The sequence below is a fragment of the Tenebrio molitor genome, chromosome 2 (genome assembly GCF_963966145.1).
Source record: "Tenebrio molitor chromosome 2, icTenMoli1.1, whole genome shotgun sequence".
NCBI lineage: Eukaryota > Metazoa > Arthropoda > Insecta > Coleoptera > Tenebrionidae > Tenebrio > Tenebrio molitor.
This window is the reverse complement of record NC_091047.1, coordinates 32,198,444-32,223,490: the sequence shown is the minus strand read 5'-3', so window position 1 is coordinate 32,223,490 and position 25,047 is coordinate 32,198,444. Positions and strand designations below refer to the sequence as shown.

General features: G+C 38.6%; 1 pseudogene; it reads left to right on the top strand.

Annotated features, from left to right (window-relative positions):
• The window catches only part of LOC138124936 (sperm-specific sodium:proton exchanger-like), a 30,780-nt pseudogene extending 6,504 nt beyond the window's left edge, over positions 1-24,276 (top strand).
• Positions 24,277-25,047: the final 771 nt, after the last annotated feature.

The following is a 25,047-nucleotide window of genomic DNA, read 5'->3' as shown; positions in this document are numbered from 1 at the left end:
TTTTCTCTTTTTTACAGAATTTTCGATTTTTTAAATGGTGTTGTTACAGAACCGTGCAAAAGCTGATCTTGCCGAAGAGCAGTTTAATGAATATTCCAATCGACGTGGATGCGAAATTACTCATTATCCCTGAAAAAGACGTCGACGAGTACGATGTGATGATGCTCGCTGAGGAAACTTGCGAAATGGTGAGACAATTAAGAATAGAAGTTTTTACATAAAGTCGATTCAAAAATAAAAAACCGCCACTTGTTGCTTTAGGTTGGTAAAATTTAAAAAAACCCTAGGTAGATATTTTTTCATACTGTGACACGTTCACTTCCAGTGGTGACGTCACGGGATTCGATTTGACGCCGGTCGGTCGCGGTATGCCTCGAGCGCCAGTCCCTTTTTTCGGCTGTGGTGGGACGCCACACGGCCGGGGTAGCTCTGCGGAGTGACGGCGTCCAGGGGTCAGCTGTCAGGGTGCGGGGTAAGGGGGGAAACAAACAAACAGTCGTCGCAAAACCTTTATTTACACTATGAACAAGGGGACCACCTGGTGGAGGCGAAATCCTCCGGGGATGGTGTCCGTGACCTGGGGGATGTCCTCGGCGGCGAGGTAGATAAGGGGGTGTTCGTACTTACGTCGGTCGGCCCTGGAATTTCCTCTTGGCAGCGTAGAGAGAACGAGAGAGCGGGAGAGCGGATCGGGGTGCAACGGGGTTGCGGGGGTGTGACGGGATCCGGGGGGTGGAATTGGGGGAGGCCTGGTTCGCTCACTAGGGGAGCGAACGGGCCGGAGACAGGGGATGAGCGGGATGACCTGGTTCGCTCACTAGGGGAGCGAACGGGCCGGAAACAGGGGATGAGCGGGATGAGCTGGTTCGCTCACTAGGGGAGCGAACGGGCCGGATGAACGGGATGACCTGGTTCGCTCACTAGGGGGGCGAACGGGCCGGAAACAGGGGATGACCTGGTTCGCTCACTAGGGAAGCGAACGGGCCGGAAGTCGGGGGTCGGAAGCGGAGTCGGAGGTTGTATCAGGAGCCGGGTCGGAGCTGGTGCTAGGAGAGTCAGGTGGATGATCAGAATTGGGATCGGAATCGGAATGAGCTCTGCTCTGCTCTGCAGGTTCTGCGCGGTCCTTTTGTTGGCTCGGTGGCTGCGCGCGGCCGTCGACTCGCGGCTGTGGCGGTGGGGGAGCTCTGTTCAGCGCGGAGTCCTGGTATTGTCGGCCGGAAGAAACACGGGTTCCGGGGCGGATTCGGTGGACGTGGTTGAGGTAGTCGGCTCCGCGCTAATTTTCTGGCCCGGCTGGGAGAAAGAACGGAATTTTTCCGCCACCGGGAGCGTTTCCTAAGTAACTTCGTTACAATACTATGTTGGTAACTATAAATTATGACAAAGTAAAATGATGCAAAATAAAATTCAATTGCTTTGCATTTCGTTCATATTTTTATTAGCAGCACGTTTCATTTATTTATTGGTTCTTATTATTTTTACTTAAACATGCCCATAAAAACAAGACACTTAATAAACAATTAACCTCAAAGTTACAAGTCTCACCAAATTTTACACTAGACAGCGTTGCCGATAGTAATTATCTAGGAAAATGCGACGTTGGTGATTTGTGAATGGACTTTAAACTCTGTCCACTGATAGATTGCTTGACATAAATGTTACTAAAAGTGTTCACTCTACGCTATAAGAAATAGATCCGGCGCGAAATTTAAAAAAATGAAAGAGCAGGTTTACACGTGATGTTTTATTATTATTCTGTATGTTTGCACTTAGGAAAGACGAAAGAAAACTTCTGTATAGCAGGGGTAATATATTAGGTTTTATTAATACAGGGTATTTCAAGAGTGATAATGTGCCCGATGGATTTAAAAATGCAACGCACAATACATTTTCGAATTTCTGAAAAAAGCTGGGTACAGAAATGAAAATATCCAGCTTTTTTCGGAAATGGCTAAAACAAACAAGAGATTATTTAATATTTAATGCATGAAGAAAAATTACCTCTGTATCATTTTCGATGTTTGTAATGTCACTTGAAGTGTTCATTATGCTAGATTCTTGAGGCACGCACTCACTTCACAAATTCAAAGAAATCAAAAAAAATCGCAACGGAGGAGATCAAAACAGCAACACGATCAAAACTAATAACTTTTAAAACCAGTGGAACGCAAAACAAAGCTCTAAAGATGAAAAATCGCAAATCTAAATGCTTAAATCACTTGACAGCACTGACAATTTCAAATTTGAAACGTCATATAATTTATTTTTCGCGTGGGTTTTATAACAACCAATGAGAATCAGTGGCGCGAATGCTTCAAGATATTACCAACACAATCTATGATACTTTCTTAATATTTTAATGTTATGGTTTGGGGATTTTGTTATCTAAGGATATTTAAAAAAATGCATTCTATCAGTGGACGTAGTCTATAATCCAATTTTTACCCTTTTGCGATGACGTCATTATCTAGTAACTTCACGTATGTTTGAGCTAGGATCAGAAACAAATTTGAATTGATCATAAGTAATATAATGTTTCAAATTTGTTGACAATTGCTTGGAAACGTTATGTTTATCAATGTAATAAGTGAAAGAAATTAAAAATTGACAAATTGACAGGAGCATAAAATAACCTCAAAGTGACCATCAATAAATAAACGTGCCTTTTTTTGTTTTTGTTTTTCTGTTTCTGTCGTTTCAATAAAGAGAAAACGAAGAAGGAAATCGTGACGTCACCTCAAAAGGGTAAAAATTGGACTATAGAAGAATATCGATCGTGAGATCAACAATTATTTAGATCAAAGAAGGTTTTGACATTCTGGCCGTATATCGACAGATGTCTGGAATGCATAGAAGTACCGAGCGATCATTTAAAAAATAAATCGAGTTTGCCTTGGAGCCTATGCTATAGCATGGGTTGCCATAGGTAACACGCCGACTCGATTTATTTTTTAATTTATGACCAAAAGTTGGCCAGTGACAACACCGACCTCTCAGGGGGTTTTCGGGGCATAGGGTGTGGGTTCAAAAAATGAAAATGGGTGCCAGGCAACTTTTTTTTGATCTGGTTTAAACTTGTCCAGCTGCCGGGACAAGTGCTCAGATTTTACCCGTCTAGGGAGTATGAACAGATACTCGTAGATGATAAAATTAAAATTGGTTTATTCGGTTCATTGCAATAAATTCACACAAATTTGTTGTGCAGCTTTAGCACTGGTTCACACGTGTGATAACGGTTCGCATGTAACCAAATGAAGAAAAATGCGGAACCAGTACTTTTAGATGGCCTTAAAATTATGTGGTCTCAACCAGAAAAGCTTTTCTCTTACAAGTGACCGAAATTAACTTAACAAGATATTCTAAGACGAGTAATAAATGGTTTTAAAATCCTTGAAAGGAAACCCTCCCGAACCTTCAACTTCCTCCTGGTCTGGTTTGAGCAATTAAATGAAAATGAAGTTAGCCCAAGGTCAAGGCTTGGGTGACACCTTGACTATAAATAAAAATTGATTCCTACAGGAAGGTGTGAAGTCGGTAAATTTCCGGAAGTACAAAAAATTCAAGAAAATGTAGAAATTGTTTAAGTGAGAAGCGGGAAATTCGAGGCGTTCAAAAACTTGAAATATCCGCAATAAATGTGAGTGGTGACTTATCTTATGCCGGCTGGTTGTGCGTCCTAGAAGAGCGTCCTTTCGGCTTGCGATACGGTTCCTTAAACGGGAGCGTCACGGCGTGACCTTGACGTTCTCAAAAATGCTTGACCGGAAACGAAACGATGTTCCTTACGGACGGTAACTTGCGAACAATGGCCCTATGTAACGATACTGGTCTGGCGATGATCCAAAAGAACGATGTGGCTAACTGCCACACTCAAAACGATTGCCCAAAAGAACGATGTGGCGAACAGCCACCCTAAAGAACGATGATTGGTCTGACGGCGATCCTAAAGAACGATGTGTGGTCTGGCGATGACCACCCTAAAGATTTTCCGCTGAAAGGGGTTGCTCCACGATAAATTGAAGGAGGACTTTCCGGTACTCCTTCACGGTACGGTAACGGTAATTGGCTCGAACTACCCCTAATAGACGAAAGTTAGTGGAGTGAATTCACTAATGAAGGATAATTACCTCTATCTCGCTAGACGACGAGGGGTTTCTCGACCACGGTAAACAGTAAACGGTAGCGGTACGGTAAATTTTCGGGCTCCTTGACGGCCCCGAAGGCTGGCAGCGCCGGACGATAAGCGCCATGGCGTTCGGCAATCCGCCCTCAGGGATGATTGCGGATCCCGAACGCCACGCACCTGATTCGCAGCTCGCGACTTGCGGCACAGCCGCCCGCTCGGCGGTCGCCCACCGAGTCCCCTAATTTCCGCTCGCGATCGGTTTTTTTGGTTACCCCCGAATCTAGGATAGCAACACGAAAGATCTGGACCTTATTCCGTTGTGCGATAAGGCGTCCCGGTAATTGCACGAACCGCGCATCTTGATGACTACTTCCGGCGGTTCTACACTTGCGCGCTTGATGACAGAAGGTCGATCATGGCGCCGGTTTGTTTACGTTGGAAATCACCGATCGGAAAATTCAGATGTTGAAGCGGTAATGTGTCGGTGAGTCCGCGCGTAATTCACGAAAGATGTAGCCGGCTATTTCCCGCAGGATCTCGAAAGGTTGAACACACAAGGATGAAGGAAGAAGGTTGGGGAAAAGAAGAGAAGAAGATAACTTTCCGGCAAGTCACGGGAACAAAAGGGAATCGGAACTAACTTTGCCGTACGGTTACCCGAGCTGAGAAGAAGAAAAAGGGGGATTGAAGGAAAAGGAAAGGAGAAAGAAGAAAAAAGAGAACGATAAACAGATAGGCCGCAGCTAGACAGCCTAGAGGCGTGAGGCCACCTCAGCCTAAAATTTAGGGGCCAACATGTGTGGTTCCAGCCGCCCCAAAATTGGCTGGCACAAAGACTCTACAATTTGAAAACTCTAAATGAAACCGCGAAAGAAACAAACGAAAACCGAAAGTGAAACTGAAAGCAAAACTGAAAGAAAACTGAGAGTGAACCGATAAACAAAAAATGAACTCAGAACCGATAAACTAAAAATTGTCCTGATTGACGACACAAACAAAACTGAACGATCTTGAAATGAGCGTCCCGAAAAAGGTTACGGCAGGGTGGGCGCGTCGCGACGTCATGTGCCGTGCGTTATCTTGCTAGTTCCTGGTTTTCGAACAGCGATCTTTTAGTCCCGCGAGCATAAGTAGGACCTCTTGGCCTCCTACTCCGGCCAAAACGAATAGTGGCATTTTGACATGCTACAAATTGATCGCACCGTATAATCTATTCCATCTTTAAAAAACAATAGGTTGCCATACTTTAATTTTGTTAAATTGGCAGTACTGAGGAAAGTAGTAGTTGTATTCGATTAAATCCTATACAGTCAGTATATACAGGGTCTATCAGAACTGGCGGACCAAAATAATACGGTGAAATCATCATCTTCTGCGAATAATAGGAACAATATTTAAAAAAATCCATCCTCATTGGATTTTTGTAGAGTCTTTATTTCTAGCTTTTTGTAATTAATACAACTTTTGTCATAACAAACTGTAGTTGCTGTGTAATTTGTTCCATATGTCTTTTGACGTAGGACAATTCTTGATCTGTTTAAGTTCTGATGGGCAGATTGTTAAAATTAAATCTGACCTGGCTTTCGCATCGTTTGATTCCCACGTGGTTACGGCTTCTGGTGGTTCTTTTGGTTTCGGAATTGTTCCGTTCACGTATTTCCAAGAATCATTCTTAATGAGCAAAGCTTCGATTTGAATTTTCCAAGTATCGAAATTTTCTTTTCCAAGAGGTTCGATTTTCACGCTTGTGTAGCTCATTTTTCGTTTTTGTAGTACTCACAAATAGCTTCAAGTTACTTTTTCGTTGCGGAATTCGTACAATTTCTTATTTTTCAGCGCAGTGGGTCCATAACCTGTAGAGTCTTTATTTCTAGCTTTTTGTAATTAATACAACTTTTGTCATAACAAACTGTAGTTGCTGTGTAATTTGTTCCATATGTCTTTTGACGTAGGACAATTCTTGATCTGTTTAAGTTCTGATGGGCAGATTGTTAAAATTAAATCTGACCTGGCTTTCGCATCGTTTGATTCCCACGTGGTTACGTTTGTGGACCCATGCGCGTGAACTCTCTCGCTGGTTCAAGATATTTCGTCACTTTCATAGATGACAAGTCAAGATGGTGCGAAGTATATTTCATGAAAAAGAAAAGTGAAGTTATCGAGAAGTTCAAGGAGTACAAATGTTTGGTTGAGAAGAAAACGGAACGAAAAATTAAAACAGTCCGATCTGACAACGGAACCGAGTACACAAGTCACTACTTGGAAGATTTCCTGAAACAAGAAGGCATCAGACACGAACTCACTGTAGAATACACGCCACAACAAAATGGAGTAGCCGAAAGGAAAAACAGAAGCTTGGTGGAGACGGCGAGGTGCCTGATGATCCAATCGGGGCTCTCCGCAAGTTTTTGGGCTGAAGCGATTTTAACAGCAAATCACATCAGGAACAGGTGTCCTTCTCGAAGCCTGGGAGGTGAAATTCCATTTAAAATGTGGACGAGAAGAACCCCAATTGTCTGCTATTTCCGAAAGTTTGGGACAACAGCCTTTGCACTTGATAAAACGCCTGGAAAGGGAAAATTTGATTCAAGATCGAAAAAATGCATTTTTATCGGATACTCGGTACAATCGAAGGCATATAGACTTTGGGATCCAGAAGCAAGAAAAGTTATTCGAAGCAGAGACGTTACGTTCACAGGACGTAATCAAGCAGAAAATGATTTCACTGATTTCATCGACGAAGAAATTTTCAAGAAAAACCCAGAAAACGTCATTGAATTCAACGTACCCGAAACACAAAAGGAAGATAAACAAATAGAAACCTGCGATCTAGAAGCAGATGGAGAAACTCTCGTAGAAGAAGAAAACGGAGAAGAAATTCCCGTGATAATGAAGAGAGGTCTAGGACGACCAAAGAAGGTTCTTACCGGCAAGCGGGGGAGACCGCGAAAACTGTTCAACATGGTAGAAGTCAACGAAGAGGAGGTAGAACCCGAAGAAGAAGAAAACCACGAGAACGAAGAAAAGCTAGAAATAAAGACTCTACAGGTTATGGGCCCAGCAATTTTAAAATAAGAACGTTGTTAATTGACCAATCGCGTGTAGATACCGTATGTTTCAAAAAATTTCTGGTCAAGTAGGTCCTCCAAAACAAAAGCATTAAAAACGTATGGCGCAGCTTGTCAAATAATAATTAAACTGTCAGAAATGTCATTAATTGCCGTAATAATTTTGTTCGCAAAATGTTATCTACGAAAATGATTTTCACTCCTGAACGAAAGATATTCATGATTGAACCTTATTTTCGCAATGGTCACACACTTCACACATTTCGAGAAAGTGGCAATGTTCAGCGGAAGTGCTCGATCCAAAGTTCGAACTGAGGAAAATATTGAGACTGTCAAACGTCAAATGGAAGACAAACCCCAATTATCTCTGAGGCAACTGTCGCAGCAGACTGAGTTATCAGTGTCAACTTGTCAAAGAATTGTTCGAAAGGATCTTGATTCTTGATGATTCAGTAGCAGCTGAAAGGTACCGAAACAATATTCTTGATGTTTTCATCACTCAACTCCAACTCGCTTAGGGGTATTTTCAATAAGACGGGGCTACAGCACGGGAGACTTCGTTATTTATGGCAATTTTTTGATAGGTTGATCCATCGAGATCTCTGGCCTGCACTTTCAATGTGCATCAAAGCTCAAGGCTATCATTTTCGACACTTGCTCTAGAGTAATTTAAAACACATTATTGTTAATTGTTGTTTATTTTTCGTATCCCACCTCCACCCGGCGGCACGGCAATTTTGCCGGAGTACATACACTATTACGGATAATACTATCAAGTAATAGTGCAGTGCTTATCAACATAATTACCGGCGTCTCGCCTCCACATGTTGACTTTTTTGTGTTTTATGTTCTGTGTCAATGTTAAGGAATTTCTTCACGATGTGACATGAGTATAATAATATACCTTTTTGAATTTCAACCACCAATGTGTTCTCTAAGTCCAAAATTTTTAAATTTTTAAAAAGAGATTGCGGTACTATTCCTGTTGTCGAAATTATAAATGGTAAAATCGAAATTTTTTCTAAACACCAAAGATTTCTCATAGCAACAGAGAGTTCTAAATTATTTACTATCCCACCTCCACCCGGCGGCACGGCAATTTTGCCGGAGTACATACACTATTACGGATATTACTATCAAGTAATAGTGCAGTGCTTATCAACATAATTACCGGCGTCTCGCCTCCGCATTTTGACTTTGTTGTGTATTATATTCTGTGTCAATGTTAAGGAACTTCCTCACGATGTGACATGAGTATAATAATATACCTTTTTGAATTTCAACTACCAATGTGTTATTTAAATCCAGAATTTTTAAATTTTTAAAAAGAGATTGCGGTACTATTCCCGTTGCTGAAATTACAAGTGGTAAAATCGAAATTTTTTCTAAACACCAAAGATTTCTCATAGCGACAGACAGCTCTAAATATTTATTAATTTTTGTGTTATATGTCTGTGTTATATTATGTGAATTTGGAACACCTATATCTAAAAGATATGCTTGCTTTTGTTGTTTATTTAAAATTATAATGTCTGGTCTGTTATGCTTAATATGAATGTCAGTTAAAATTGTTCTATCAAAATATAACTTGTAACTGTCATTTTCCAAACAACTTTCTGGTGTATAACTATAATGTGGTTGTGTATTCTTTAATAAATTGAATTTAACAGCTAAATTCATGTGTATAATTTTAGCGAATATATCGTGACATTTTTTATATTCGCTTTGAGCCAAAACGGTGCAAGAAGAAATGATGTGTTCAATTGTTTCCCCTTCAGTTCCGCAAATCCTACATTTATCAATTATCGATTGTAAACCGCATATGTGTTTTTTATAATTTCTTGTATTTATTACACGATCTTGTATTGCAAATATAAAACCTTCCGTCTCAGGGTGAATGTTTGATTTCTTAAGCCATGCATGAGAGGCCTGAATATTAACTTCTGGTTGTTCCAGTTCTTTAAAGTATCTCCCATGTAAAGACTTCTGTTTTAAATTTGCTATTGTGTCAGGTATATTTGGCTTAACAATGTCTGAAATTATATCACTTAAATTTAAAGGTGTGTAGCCTTTATCGGCTGAAACCAAAGCATTGAAAAAGGTGTTATCACGAGCTCTATTGAGGAAATAATTTTTTAGTGAAGCAATTTGATTTTTTAGCAGTATTTCTAGATTTGAAAAACCCCTACCACCGTTTTCGCGTGGTAAATTAAATCTTTCAATAGCAGATTTAGGATGGTGTTTACTAAATTTGTTAAAAAGAACTCTAGTTTTAATGTTTATGTTCTGTAAATTAGTTTTGGACCATTTTATAACACCGAAAGAATAGGTCAGTAATGGAACAGCATATGTATTAACTGCTTTAATTAAATTATTACCGTTTAATTTTGATTTTAAAATAGATTTAATTCTTAAATAAAATTGCTTTTCTAAATTTTCTTTTATAATTGAGTGTTGAATATGATTTGATTGATTAATACCTAAATATTTATAAAATTCTCCTTTATTTAAATTTTTAATGATTTCTCCTTCTTTAGTTATATATTCTAAATTTTCGTAATGACCGCGACATATTGATTGCGTTTTACACTTATCAATACCAAAACTCATGCCAATATCATTTGAGAAATTTTCAGTTATTGTTACTAAAGATAAAATGTGATTCTTTTTAGATGCATAAAGTTTTATGTCATCCATATAAAGAAGGTGATTTAATTTGGACAGTGTTGTATTATTAAGTCTAATATTGAAACCATATCCAGTGCTATTTAATAGATTTGTCAATGGATTAATGGCTAGACAAAACCATAAAGGACTTAAAGAATCTCCTTGATAAATTCCCCGTTTAATTTGAATAGGCTCGGATTTTAATTTAGTATTGTTTATTGATAAATTTAAAGTAGTTCTCCAAAATGTCATAACATGGGATAAAAAGTTAATCAAATCCAAATTAATTTTATAAATTTTAAGAATTTTAATTAACCATGAATGTGGTACTGAATCATAGGCTTTTTTGTAGTCTACAAATGCGGTATAAATATTTCTATTATTTTTTCTAGCTTGTTCCATTATTACCGTATTTATTATGAGTTGTTCTTTACAACCAAAACAGTCCTTAACACAACCTTTTTATTCTTCATTAAGTATATTTAATTTTTGACAATGGTCGTAAATTATTACTTTAATGCAAGATGTCATAATTTTATAAATTGTAGGCAGATATGTGATTGGCCTATATTTTGATGGATTTTTAGTATCGGAATCTTTTGGTTTCAGATATGTTATACCATGGGCCAAAAACTCTGGAAATGTGTTAGGTTCCCTAATAAATCCGTTAAAGTGATCAAGTAAGCATTTATGAATAGGTACAAGTAAAATTTTTTAACCAAAAGTTATGAATTTGGTCACCTCCAGGGGATTTCCAATTATGTGAACTATTAATATTTTTAACTAAAATTTCAAGGCTAATTTGAATATGATGTTGATTATTACTATCTGGTATCTCATTTTCTAAATTAGGAATCCATTCTGCCTGATTATTAAATTGAACTTCATTTGACCATATGTTTGACCAGAATTCTTTAATTTCATTTAGGTATATTTGGTATACCATTATTATTTTGATTTTTATTATCTGCTAAATTTTTGTAAAACAACTTCTCATTATTTCTAAATAGTTTGTTTTCAAATTTCCGTTGTTTATTATTTTTATATCTTTTTAATCGTTTAGAATAAATATTCAATTTTTGTAATAAAGTGTCTTTAATTTCTATTAATGTTTCATTATATTTGTTATATTTTAAACAATGTATTCTGTTTTTATTTAAAATCGATTGAATACAGTTATTTAGATGATTAGAATTTATACCCTTTAAATATTGAGTTATTCTACCTAAATCTCGTCTGATATTGTTAATGCGTTTATTTAGTCTTCGTTCCCATTTTGGTAATTCTTTAGCTTTTATATTATTTATCTGGTCAATTTCTTTTGAACCATTTAATCTGATAATTGTTAAAGCTCCACTATACAGGGTGGAACAAAAGTATCAAATATTGGCTGTAACTTTTTAATTTGACAATTTATGAAAAAATGTTTAATATAAAAGTTGATTGGTGTATTATCCTGCATCATCTGGTCTTTCTAGTTTGTTCCTATCTTCTTTTGTTTCGCTGCTATGGCAACCAACTTTGGTTTTTTAAATAGCACCCATACATTTTTTGTGTGATTTTCAAACAAGCGTATCTTTCTGTATTCATAAATACAGTTTTGCCATTATGGGGAAAAAGAATAAAATTAAAAAAACAAAAAACAAAAATGATAAAATTAACTTACTAAGTAATAAAATGCAATGTCTAGAATGCCATGGAAATTTGACAATTTTTGTTGAACGTCATGCATGATAATAAACCAAACAATTTTTATATTAAACATTTTTTCATAATTTTTCAAAATTATTTTTTTTAAACATTTTTTTTTCTCAAAAATTTCCTTATCTACGATAACAAAATTTTTATACTGTCGTTTAGAGAATTAAAAGGGCTATCAGAATCAAGAAAAAAAAATACGGGGTTTCCATCTAAAAAAAACATCGATGACGCCATCACACGAAAATAAATGACTGCATGGAATTTTATTTGGTTTCAAAATATGTATTTTTATAAACTAAAATTGACCCGTCCAAAGATTTTTTTGGAATAAAGTTTGTTTAATTTTTAATGAATTTATTTCATACTTTTGCCGCTCATTTTATATTAATAAATTTTGAATAAATAGATTAATTCTGTGAAATTTGTCTTTTTTTATAAAAGTGATAGAGCATATTATGGCATGTTTATGCATATTTTTGGATATTTGTGCATATTTCAATGCATCTTTAGCTAAAAAGTGTGCATATACAGGCTGATTCACGTAGCCCGTTCATTAGAAACTTTCTGATTTCCCCAAATCATATTAATATTAAAATTGGCAGTTGACTATAATCGACTACTCCAAGTTCAAATGAACTATTTTCAAAATGGTGGCACTTCCGGAAATACCGGAAATCGACGCCATCTTTATTTATTTAATGGAAAGGCCTCATTTTGACTTCACATTTCGATTCTACGTTAAATTTTGAGTTTGGAACGTCTTTTTATCAACACTTATCTGTCATCGTTTTTGACCTATGTCATCATTTTTGCAAAAAAAGCGAGGTTGCAGGGTTTCATTAACAAATTTATAACTCTTGAACCGTCGGAAATAAATAGTTAATTTTTTTTAGTTGAATTCCTAAAGACCTGGCCGATCTTTTCCGCTGTTAGTGAATTTTTTTTTATGTTTCATAGGCCTACTGAAATTTTTCAAAATTGCTAATCAAAAAATGTCAAAAACTTCATTTTTTTAAATGGCAAGCACCATTAGTGACACTAGATATGAATGTAAAATTTAATTCTAAACCTACTATTATTAACATTGTGTATGCCTATTCCCAGCCGTTTTGGCGTAATTTTGATTTTTTGAGTAAAATATTCTTTTTTTTTTATCAAACAATTGTTTTATTTTAATTTTTATTCAAAAATCACATGCAATAAATAGCAGATAACAACGAAATAATAAAAAATAAGTGTAACGATAGACAATATTTTTGTATTAATGTGTATGTCTGGTTGTCTACACCACTAGAGGTAATCGTCAGAGGATTCGTCCCAAAGGAGAAAACCCACGAAAAATAATTGTAACGCGTGAAGAGAAACCACCAGCGTTATAAAATGGGGCCCAACGTGGGGCCTTTGTTCGAAAACTCCTTCGAAAACCAACGTGTGTAGTGATTCAAAAGTGTGTCACCGTGGTGTGTTGTTTCGTGTACGTTTGCCTTTTCCGTTGTGAAAATCGTTCAGACTGCCGAAATTCAATTCAACTCTTTCATCGCTTCGTGTACGTTTGCCTTTTCCGTTGTGAAAACCGTTCAGACTGCCGAAATTCAATTCAACTGTTTCATCGTTTTGTGTACTATTGCGGGCAAAAAAAGTGGGACATCAACGTCATTGTCTTCACTTTTAATGTGAAATAACCCTTATCTGATTCTAACCCTACTTTGAATTGATTGACGTTGTCATTAAGTATTGTAGGTTTTAGGGAATGATTGTAAGTAAGCACGTGGTGAATATTTATTTAATGCAAAGTTCCAAACAAAATCTACCTTTATCAAAAGAAGAGGGCATTTGGAAAAGCAAAATAGGAGTATAAAATAAATTTTTAAACTGTCAGCTGGAATAGTGTCAAAAAAAATGACAATAAAGCTTGAACTACATCGAATTTTTCAAAACTGACAGAAATTTGATGTCCCACTTTTTTTGCCCGCAATAGTACGTTTGCTTTTTCATCTGTGAAAATCGTTCAGACTACCGAAATTCCAAGTGCGATTGTGCAATCTCCCGGTTTTAACGAATTTGGAAACGTTCGTTATTTCAAAATTCGGTTCGTTTTGGTTCGGCGGTATTCGACTTTGTGCGCGCTACCAACCAAAAGTACCAACCCAAACACAGGCAAATCCCCAGCTGACATCTCTCCAACATCAGCCGCCGTGATTGGTTGCCTTGTGATCAGCTGTTCCACAGAGGTCATCGACCCAACACCTAGCTATATGCCATTCACGATGTTTTGGCATAAGGGGAGGCCATGGAAAAAGTGCATTTAAGTTGGCAGTAAAGCTGTCTGTTGAATTAGGTTATGTTTTTCTAAGTTTGAGGTTATAAACTGCGTCATTGTCAAGTGCATTGTTGTCAGTTTTACTAGTTTGCAATATAACAATACTCACACATTTTTAATCCAATTTAACAAAACAGGAAACTGACTTGAACAAACTACAGAATAGTAGGGACCGGGACCGAAAGACGAAGTGGCTCCTGTTAATTTATGCACCACTTAGATAACCCACCTATACAGTGTCTTAACCAACCAGTTAGTAACTTCTCAATGAATTTTTTATTTTAACCAAAACATTCCTAGAACTAGATTGTATAAAATCTTGTACCTACTTATTAAGCCTTACTTTATTCGAATCTTTCTGCAAAATATTTACACATCCATCGTCTATGACAAAAAAAAACAAAACTATTCAACTTCCATAATTTCATTAGAAAATTCTGGATCATCATTACCTGCTTCAAAATCCCAATCAAATTCCGAGTCAGATTCTCCTAATGAAATTATTAAAGGAAAAACGTTTTCAAATGAAAGATTTCACATTAATTTTGCCCAATCTTCCGAAATAAGTTCTTTTCAATATCTACAAAAATATTGGCAAATTTCAGGAGTGTATTTCAAAATAGACTCAAGCCATAAATTCACAACTCTATCGAGAAGTTAACAAAACCCCTGTGCCATTTCAATTGGGTCGTTGTTTCTTCCTTCACTATCCGTGTTACATTTTTTTCTTGTACTCACCTACGAATCAATTTATACACAAAAAAAACTTGACTTCATTATAACTTACTGAAAATATGTTCTGCAGTCTAATACAAACACCATCAATACGTCTTAAAGTCGCTTAATTATGATTACGGTAAATTCAGCAACATGTTACGTTCATTTTGATAGGTCCGCATGTCAGGCACTTTCGTGACAGCAGAGATGACAGAAATCAAACATGTATCCAACGTTAAAAAATGAAATCATAGCCTCCCCTTATGCCAAAACATCGTGAATGGTATATAGTTCACTCGAAAATTTGGAAAACGCATTACGAGCAAGTAATTGCGCATCTACCTGGTAACTAGTGTTACCACCGGCCCTCTGGAGCGGTCGAACTATCGAGTCCATCTTCGGGGCCGGTGTCGAGATTTGTTGACCGATGCCGTTTTAACGCCGGGGTAGCAAATGCACCCCGTCGAAGAAGATGGCCGTTTCGTAAACCAGCCGGTTTACCCGGACCGTCAGGCAGTCTTTTGTCTAAGGGAGAGGAGCACTAAAGAAAATAACCTTCTCTTCCAAGGGCAGGTAAAGAAGTGGCGTGCCGTTTCCGGCCGGCGTCGACTATTTTTAGAAAGTTGGGACCAAATGTGGCAAAAGAACGAGCGGGGGTGGTTTTAGACCACCCAAACGACCCACGGGTAACACTAGAAATACTCCAGAGTTCCGGTGAGTATTTCCTAGAATTTACCATTGCATGCCGACCGACCGGTATCACCTCAGAAATCGCGGTAATCAGAATAACGCCACGATGCCTGAAGAGAACGTTGTAGGTCCCAACATGATCGCGCTCACCAACGAGCAATTTCAACAACTCCTACAGGGATTTCGAGGAACAAATCCTGCACCCACTGTCGCTGGAAACAATTTTCCTGCAAGTGGAAATTTTTCAAAATGTCAAACCAGATTCGATGGGAAACCGACATCCCACGTCAATGCGTTCATCGACGGTTTGAAAGTTTACAAGAATTGCGTAAATATTAGCGATGAAAACGCTGTGAGAGGTCTCCCTATGCTACTACACGGATTCGCTGCGAGCTGGTATCATGAGTCAAGGCAACAGTGACGACTTGGGATGAAGCTCTGACGTTATTACGAAGTACCTTTGGAGCAAGGAAGCCGCCGCATCGCGTGTATCGTGAACTAATCGCCAAAGATCAGGACAATAAGGTCGCAACCAATGTGTTCGTGTGCAAAGCTCGTGCTATCCTGTCACATCTACCTGCTGGAACCTTATTCGAAGAAATTCAATTGGACATGGTATATGGACTTTTGAACGTCAGAATCCGGGAAAGAATTCCTCGTGACAAGGTAACGTCGTTCACGGAATTGTTAGATATGCCTCGTGGGGTAGAAGAAACGTTCGCCGAGAAACGTGACCCTACCAGTGAAGCAAAAACAGCGACTATAGCGCGATGTGCCTACTGCAAAAATGCTGGCCACACGAAGGAGGACTGTCAAAAGTTGGCCAAACGAAATTCCTCAGCCGCAGCTCCGACGAAAGTGGTAGCACCGAAGGAAATTGCCAAGACTGCACCGTCCTCTACACTCAAATGTTTCGGATGCGGGAAAGTCGGTTACACCATAACAAATTGTCCACAATGTAGCTCGACACCCGGCTCATCGACATCATTCTGTACGTTCAACCCGAAAAAGAACAACGAAACACTCGTGTACCCCCGATCGCGTCCTTCGTTTTCAATCAACATACTCGGAGCACAGGGTACCGGCTTGATTGATACCGCGGCCAAACAAAGTGTTGCGGGCGAAACACTCTATCAATTGTTGAAGTCTAAAGGTCAGGTGTTCATAAAAGACACCATGACGATCAAGTTAGCCGATGGATCTGGCAAGTGTGAAAACATTCTAGTAGCACGTGTTAGTGTAGGACTTGCTGACCGTGTAATCTCTACCACATTCATCGTACTGCCAAAAGCCACCAACAATAACACTTTGTTGGGGATCGACTTTCTGCAAGATGCGGGGATATGTTTGAACATCAACTCCCGTACGTGGAACTTCCACGACAAACCCCATGTTCAACATAAGTTAACATTTGAGAATGAAGAAGTTTCAGGTCCGATCGAACTTCTGACGTTCACGCTGTTACGACCTGACGAAGGTGCCTCGCTGAGCATGGAAGAAAAGCAAACTTTCAACTTGCTTCTTGAAAAGAATCAAGACATCTTTGATGTAGGGGGAGAAGTCACTCCTTATATCGAACATTCCATCGATACTGGCGACCACAACCCCATAGCTGTGCCGCCCTATCGAATGACACCTCCCAGGAAGGAGATACTCATGAATGAAATCGAGCGTCTGCTAAAGGAAAATGTCATAGAAGAATGCGAGTCCCCTTGGGCCGCTCCAGTAGTGATGGTACCCAAGAAGGACGGGTCCATTCGTCTTTGCGTCGATTATCGTCGTCTCAACGCCGTCACCGTAGCTGACTCGTATCCGCTTCCTCGACTAGACGATCTCATCCACTCCACTACTCAGACAAAGTTTATGACCACGATTGACCTGCGTGCCGGCTACCACCAGATCAATGTGAAAAGCGCTCATCGCGACAAGACTGCTTTCGTGACCCCGTTTGGAACTTTCCGCTATATACGAATGCCGTTCGGTTTGCGTAATGCCCCGGGAACCTTTCAAAGACTTATAGATCACTTTCGCCGTGGATTTGGTGACCTATTAGTGCTAGCTTATCTCGATGATATCATTGTTTTGTCCTCGTGTTTTGAAAAGCACATCGCTGATCTCCAGTGCGTCTTCGATCGACTTCGAAAATTCAAATTACGCGCCAATCGCGCCAAATGCCATTTTTCCTGTGCAACGGTGAAATATCTGGGACACCTCGTTACCCAGGATGGAATACAGGTAGACCCCGAAAAGGTTACCGCGATAACGCAGCGTTCTGAGCCTCAGAATGCAAAACAAGTGCTTTCCTTTCTGCAAACTTGTTCGTGGTGTCGCAAGTTTATTGAGAATTTTGCCGAAATCTCTCGTCCACTAAGCGAACTCACTCGAAAATCTGCTATTTGGAAGTGGGAATCTGCGCAGCAAAACGCTTTCGAAAAACTCAAGGTGCTGTTAGCGTCTGCCCCGACACTCAAGCAAAATGACCCTAAGAGCCCTTACGTTCTGAAAACCGATGCGAGTAAAGCTTAGATTATAGTGACCGGAACGCTTCCGTATCCCGAACCGTGCCCTTCCCCGCAATCGCAACGTCCCCGCAAAAATGCGTTGCTAGTTATAGTGACCCGTAACGTTGCCGTACCCCTAAGGTATTGACAGATTTCATGTTAAATATTGTAGGTTATGCTATTCCAATTCGTATTTTGTTGAGAAGCCAGAGAGATCCCAGAAGACATAAAGTAATATTAATAATAATTTATGTAATACCTATTTAATACCAGTAAATATTTGACAGATTTAGCAAAACAAATAAAAATGTTGGGAAGTGAAAAACTTCCAGGAACAGATATAGAATTGCCGTATGTCATTGTTGCTGATGAGGCGTTCCCACTAAAATGTTATATTCAGTAGATAGGGTCCTTTCTATTTCGTCCCATGCCTGTTCTCGCATAAAGTCCATTCAAAAAACATTTGGACTGTCAAAATCAAAATTGCAGTTGTTAGGTTGGTTAAATCACTAGTTATTTTCATATTGCCCGGTTGATATCTATTATTTTTTTGATTTTTCAAACTATTCATTTGTTTAAATAGACATTGTCAAATAAATTGCAAAATTATTTAAGTGCATTTTGTAAAAAGTTTAAAATGGAAAGTTCAAACGAACTGTGGTGGTTCTATTGGCGCGAGAGAAAAGGGCCATAACAAATTATTATATTATAAAGCCATCCCTTCAACAAAAAACGTTTCTGATTTTAACCCAACTGTGGAGAAACAACATCTTGCATTGTGGAAATGAAAACCTAATTAAAGCTGATTGGATCCCTAAATCCTAGGGAGTAATCCATTTTTGACACGAGAGTATGACAAATTCTAAATTAGGTACAAAATATAGTTTAGTTTAGTGATATAAGTGTTAAAAGTAAGATTTTATTTTGAGAGAAGGCAAGATTTCGGAACGAGCGCAACTAGATTAATCAATGTGCCCAGGTTTGGTTGTTCTATAAAAGTTAAAAAAAAACGTAAATAATATAAGATAATAGATTCTAACAATGTTGCCACAATTTTACCACGACTCATGTTAAATTAAAGTAACTCGTTTCACTCGAGTTTTAAACTGGTCCACTCATGCCAAAAAAAGCCAAAATTACACACGAACTCGTTAAATAAATAACTAATAGGTTACTGGTTACTAGGTTAGAAATTTTGACGGGAATTTCCGATGTCAAACAGTTTACCCTCTGTTTCTTTAACAACTGTCGGGCTGTGGGCTGTGCTGTCGGCACCATAGGACAGATTACTCATTATATGCCATAGGCACTGCCACTCCACTCTCACATTCTGCATTCTGATTGGCAATTTGTTACAGCTCAAGGCCATTTTCGTAGGTACCCGTCCCATATAAGATAAATGTTGGCGAACTTTCATACGGTAACAATACGATGCGGCACGGTCTGCGGTCACTATAATAGCTTTCATTGCCTGGCACAGAGTTTAACTTTACGGTACGGAAAGCGGATCCGGCTACGGTTCTGTTATGTTCACTATAATCCAGGCTTAATTACGCGCTAGGAGCCGTATTAACTCAGATATCTGAAGACGGTGAATATCCGATTGAGTATGCTAGTCGAACGCTAACGGCCGGTTCCATAATAAAAATTAAGTCGCCTTTAACTGAAAAAGTACACTTTAAAAAAAAAATGTGGTCCATAAACAACATTTAATGTAAAAGCCGACTTTATTAGTAGGCTAAAGTTAAAGTTCCGATTTCGGATCTTTAATGCCGCTAAAGGGACCTTACATCCGATGCAGCCAATCAGAAAATTATCTCTCACGTCAAAATATCTGTCAAAATAATAAGTAATTAGAGTTGTGAAGATGAATCAGAAACACAAAAAAGCAAGTGTGTTCACCAATGAAGAGCAATTACGCTTATTAGAACTGATTGAAAAGGAAAAACATGTTATTGAAAATAAAATAACAAACAAAGTGGCCAACGAAGAAAAGGTATTTTAAAAAACAATTTTTGGTAATGTAAACATCTGTGTAAAAAAATGTACTTGCAGGATGCCGCATGGGGACGAGTATCCCAGGCATTCAATTCCTCTGCTTCCCAGTTCCGATCTGTGGATCAGTTAAAGTCGAAATACGACAATTTAAAGACAAAAGCGAGGAAAGTGGTGGCGGAGAACCGCACCTATAGACAAAAAACAGGCGGAGGAGGTGCTAGTAGCGACAAATTTGACGCAGTAATAGAAGCTGTCCTACGAATTATAAATATAAAATCAGTCGTAGGATTTGAAAATAGTGTTGATTGTGATCATGTGGGTAATTTTATTTTTGACAGGATATAATTTTGACCCGCCATTTTTTTAGGATCATTTTTCAACATTTGTTTCAGAGGAACACACTACCTTCGCTGCGGACAATCCTGTGGTAATAGAGTCACAGGTGCTTAATTAGAGTATTATCCTTATTTCGTATCTTTTATAGGCAAAAATATCTACGGACGAACCCTTATCCCCTATAACAGCGCAAGGAGAAATTGTGAGTGTGACTGTCACAGATTATAAGAAAGTTAAACTTTACATCATTTTAGGAATCAAATTTTGAAACAAATAGGGAAATAACTTCCTCGTCATTAACAAATTCTGTTGTCCAGGACGTACGTACATTAAATCTAATACTAAGAATAAAAATTTACATTAAATAGGAACATAATTTGCAAATAAAATATTTTTCTAGCAAGTTGAAGAGCAGCCTGCCCCAAAAAAAATTAAAACACAAAATTGGTCATCATACACTCCTCACAAACTTAAACAACGGATTTCCAATAAGCTGCGACCTACTGTAGAAAATCCTGTCGTACAAGCCAAAGCGGAATACTACAGGCAAAAAGCTAAAGAAACGGAGGCAGATATTATGCTGAAAAAAGAAGAAGATCGAAGGAAGGAAGAAGAACACACAAAAAAAATGCGGTTGTTAGATTTAGAAATAAAACTAAGAGAAGAAGAGTTAAAATCAAAATTTAATATTAGTTTTTGAAGTAATGTGTAGATAATATTGCAAGTAATTATTAAAAAATAAACTATCACATCCTATTGAAATGTTCATCAATTAGCAATCGTCTTACATTTCTTCCTCTAATTAGAATGTTGTTAGGGACTTCGTTCCGCACATTTTCATTATCATCATCGTAGTCAATGTTCTCAAGCCACTCTTCTGGAAAATAGTCGTTCATTTCCACAGCAATATTATGTAAGACTGCTGTGGCAACAATAATTTCCATCATTGTGAGCAATTTAACCCGCATTCCCAATGAAAGAATTGGAAATCGTCGTTTCCACACTCCATACTGTCTCTCTACTACATTTCTTGTCCGTAAAATTGATTCGTTATATAAATTTTCTGCAGGAGTTTGAGTTTCTTGCAATTTTGTCATAAGAAACGGTTCTATGGCATAGCCACTGTCACCAATGAGCATATATTGCCCATATCTACCATCACAAAATTCTCTTTTAACCCGACTATTATTAAAAATTGTTTGGTCATGGGTAGATCCAGGCCAGCGAGTTACGATATTTTTTATTTTCAGATTAGCATCAGAAATTGTTTGGACGTTAAGGGCAAAATATCCTTTCCTGCACCTAAAGATTTCTGCGTCCTGTCCTCCAGGAGATTCCATTTTCACTAGTGTGCAATCAATAGCACCAATTGTTCTTGGAAAACTCGCAATGTTATAAAACTCTTGGGCAGCTCTTTGCATCTCGTTGTGGTTATTGTACATATAAATGAACTGTGGGCGCAAAGAAGCTATTGCTGAAGACACTCTCTTCACTATTCGGCATGCGGATGTTTTTGAAACTCCAACAAAATCACCTGCTGATATTAACATACTACCTGTTGCATAAAATCTTAATGTCAGCAACAACTGTGTCATTGGTCGTATACACCCGCCCCTTAAAAACCTTTCATTTGAATACCACTGACAAATTTACTTTAAACTACAAAGTTTACCTGTTTGTTGGAGATGATATTTGTTGCTCAATAAGATCCAACAATGCCACTACCGTTGTTTTGATCAGCCGGAATCTTTCAAAGAATTCAACTTCGTCAAATTTTTCAAAACAATCCTCTCTATTTCTATACAGTTTTTGTCTCCGGACAAAAACAATTTCTTCATCTTCTGACGATGAATCGGATGATGAACTTAATAAATTAATTTCCATAACTCGTTTCTTTAAAACAATTGTCGGCACAAACAATGAAGCAATCAGTTCAGAAGATAATAGTAGGATATAGGTCCTAACTACCGCAATAATTAACCACAATTAGCCACACAAAAATGTGTCAAATTTTGCCAATTTGGTATACAATTTAAAGACGTCCATTGGTTAAAAATTTTAGGCATGTTCGCCAACCTAACAATTCTGTGCAAACGGTTTGTTAAAGCTGACTTTATGTAAAGCACCGTAAACATAATATTATGGAACAAGATAGACTTTAAACTTACTTTAAAGGCGACTTTTTTAAAAATGAGGCTTTGCATAAAGGGAGCTTTAAGAGCTCATTTATGGAACCGGCTGTAAACTAATCGGAAATCAACTACTCGATTACCGAAAAGGAAGCTTTAGCCGTTGTGTGGGCATTGGATAAATTCCGTGGTTACGTAGAAGGTTCACCCGTCACCGTAATAAGTGACCACCAACCACTGAAATGGTTACTGAGTCTGAAATCGCCCTTCGGACGATTGGCCAGATGGGCTCCCCGCATTCAAGGCTGTGACTTAAAAATCGACTATGTGCCTGGAAGACAGAATCTAGTTGCGGATACTCTTTCACGTCCACCATGCAAACATGCCGAGGACACAGCATGTGATGTTTGTACGGTGACTGTTGATGTTCCTACTCGTTCCCCAGCCGAAATTCGGACCGAACAGAAAAAGGATCCCGAACTACTTAAGATCATCGATTCGTTTGAGAGTAATCACGACGATTTCTCCAAGTGGACAGAACGGGGATACGTCATGGCAAACGGCATCTTGCATCGCTACTCTGGAGAAGAGGATGTTGAGGACGCACAACTGGTCGTCCCTTCACATGAACGACCGAGACTTATGCAAGACTACCACGATGCCCCTACCGCTGGCCACTACGGTGTGGAAAGAACATTGCAACGAATCGCACATCGATACTACTTTACTGGCATGCGACGCTATGTCACTCATGAATACCTCAAGAATTGTGCCGATTGTCAGCGCTACAAAGCATCGACACAGAAACCGGCAGGACTTGTGCAAACGCCTGCATACAATCGTCGTTTTGAAGTGCTGAGTGTAGACCTTTTTGGACCGTTGCCCGAAACTCCAACGGGTGAGAAATGGATCTTCATCGTCGAAGGCACGGCCACCAAATGGGTCGAACTTTTTGGACTTACACGTGCAACCGCGGACGAATGTGCGCGCGTGTTAATCAATCAAGTTTTCTTCCGCTACGGCCTTCCGAGACAATTAATTAGTGACAACGGTGTCCAGTTCGTGTCATCCGTGATGCAACACATCTGCGACTATTTCAGCATTAAACAGTCGCTAATACCTCTTTATCATCCACAGGCTAACATGGTAGAAAGGAAGAACCGAGACCTCAAGCCACGTCTTGCTATCTTGGTTGGAGACGACCACACCTCCTGGATGGAACGACTCCCAGTTATCCGATTTGCCATGAACACTGCCAGCAGCGAAACTACGGGACATACGGCCGCTTTCCTGACGTACGCAAGGGAACTACGCGCCCCGGACCAAGTGAACAATGATCCGCGTGCCATTCCTAGGCATGAGAACCTCATCAGCGAATTGACGCCCTACCTGCGACGTATGACTGCCGTTTGGAATGAAGCCAGGGAACGCCACGACATTCAGCAAGATCGCCACAAGGTCTATGCCGATCAACGTCGCCGCGAAGAACCCCCCTTGAACATTGGTGATCTGGTATGGGTCGCCCTAAAGACTCTTAGCAAAGCAGCCAAGGGCCTAACCAACAAGTTTCACCCGAAACGCGATGGACCTTACCGAATCTGCCACCAAGTGTCTCCCACAACCTATTCGGTTGTCAACCCAAGCACTCCAGAAGAGATTCACGCTACATACCATGTATCGTCGCTGACTCCCTATACTGGACCTGATACCGCTGCCCCAGTTGTTGGACTACGTAAGCGAGGTCGTCCTCGCAAGAATCGTATTTAGTTGTGTTGACCCAGCATGCGAGACGTGTTTGCGGGTCAAAGGGGGAGTGTGTAACAATAGACAATATTTTTGTATTAATGTGTATGTCTGGTTGTCTACACCACTAGAGGGTGGTAGCCCTGCACCAGACCAACCACCCTAGTTTTAAGTTAGGAATCTTCAAGCAGTTGATTTTGAACATTATACACACCGCCATCGTGGCTATTTTGTTGACAATGTTATAAGTTAGTGAGTAAACCAGTTAAAACATCAATACCGCCTTTTAATCATTTTACCCGGTAATCGTCAGAGGATTCGTCCCAAAGGAGAAAACCCACGAAAAATAATTGTAACGCGTGAAGAGAAACCACCAGCGTTATATAAGCAAATTAACAAAAAAATATTTTCAATGAAATCATTTATATTAAAATATTTTTTTGTTAATTTGCGTATTTTTTATTGTTTTGTTGTTATTTAATATTTATTGCAATGCTATTTTTGAACAAAAATTCAAATAAAACAATTGCTTATAAAAAAGAATATTTTATTCAAAAAATTGAAATTACGCCTAAACGGCTGCAAATAGGCATACATAATAAATAATAATAATAATAATAAAAGTGGGCTTAAAATTCAATTTTACATTTATATCTAGTATCAGAAATGAAGTTTTCCACATTTTTTGATTATCAATTTTAAAAAATTGTAGTAGGCGTATGAAACATTAAAAAAATGTTGTTGATAGCGCAAAAAGCGGCCAAATCTTTGGCAAGTCAGTAAAGTAAAAATAAATTATTTATTTCTGATGGTTCAGGAATTATAAATTTTTTAATGAAGCCCTGCAACCTCACTTTTTTGCAAAAAAGATGACAGGTCAAAAACGATGACAGATAAGTATTGACAAAAAGACGTACTAAACTCAAAAGTTAACGTAAAATCGAAATGTGAAGTCAAAATGGGGCCTTTCTATTTAAAAAAACAAAGATGGCATCGATTTCCGGTATTTCCGGAAGTGCCGCCATTTTGAAAATATTTCATTTGAACT